This window comes from Octodon degus, unplaced genomic scaffold (assembly GCF_000260255.1).
Source record: "Octodon degus isolate 3935 unplaced genomic scaffold, OctDeg1.0 scaffold00045, whole genome shotgun sequence".
In the NCBI taxonomy this organism is placed as follows: Eukaryota; Metazoa; Chordata; class Mammalia; order Rodentia; family Octodontidae; genus Octodon; species Octodon degus.
The window spans coordinates 11,829,784-11,831,132 of NW_004524621.1; positions in this window are offsets into that span (position 1 = coordinate 11,829,784).

The window sequence follows — 1,349 nt, forward strand, 5'->3', positions numbered from 1 at the left end:
CTTGTAGTGATCCTCCTATTCTCAGCCTCCCCAGCGCTGGGATTAAAGGCGTGCACCACCATGCCTGGTCTTGGTGGTTGGCTCAGTGTGCCCAGGGGCGGGGCCTGTGTGGCGTGTGGTGTGGGGATAGAACCCCAGTCCCTGCGCTTGCCTAAGCAGGTGCTTAGTACACTGAGCTATCTCACTGGCCAAAGCTGTTAATGTCAGGTATACATAGATATTTTGAAACTTTAAAAACTAGGTTACTAAGACACCACATGCATGCCTGTAATCCCAGCGCTGGGGAAGCTGAAAACAGGAGGATCTCTGCAAGTACAAGCTGCTGCTACATAGTGAGACCCTGTACCAAATACATAAAAAACAAAAACAACAACAAAGAACAGCTTAGAGAAGAACACACTAAGTACTTACCACCCCAGTCAGATGGAAGAGTAGACACTGGAGGAGTGACCAAGACTTTAGAGATTTTGGGTCTAAGGAGATTTTGGAGAGACAGGGAAGCTCTGAGACCATTCTTACCAGGACAAGAGGATCTCAGAGATATTCAAAAGTCTTGGGTGTTATAATATTCAAGGTCAACCTAGTAACATAATTATGTAAATTAATAGACAGAGGTCTTGATGATAATTAGTATTCTTATTTTAAAGATTTCCATCAAAATGGATCAAAGATGTAAATATTGAAATAGAAACACTAAACATACTGGAAGAGGATACAGGTAGAAATCTTGAAAACATCGGTGTAGGCAGAGACTTTTAAACAAAATCCAGACCGCAAGGGAAGTATTACAAAGAATCTAATGAGATCTCACCTTATTAAAAAGCTTTTGCACAACAATAACAAAAAAAATCACCAAGAGAGTGAAAAGACAACCCAGAGAGTGGGGAAGAAATAACCAGTTGTCCCTCAGTATAAATCTTATATCTAGAACATATGAAGAATTGAAAAAAAAAATCAGATTCCCAAAATTCAAAGAACCAATCAAAAAAATGGGCATCTGAGATGACTTACACACTTGTCAGATGAAGAAATATAAATGGAAAATAAATATATGAAAAAATGTTCAACATCATCTATCATTTGAGAGATGCAAATTAAAACAACTGTGAGATTCTATCTCACCCAGAAAGAATGGCTATCCTAATCAACTGATACATGCTGGTGAGGCTGGGGCGGGGGCAAAGGAACCTTTCTCCACTGTTCGGAGTATAGACTGATGCAACCACTGTAGAAATCAGTGTGGCGATTCCTCAAAAAAACTAGGACTAGAGGTTCCATCTGTCCCAGCTATTCTTCTCCTGGGTATTTCCCCGAAAAATTAAAAATATCATATCACAGATATATATATA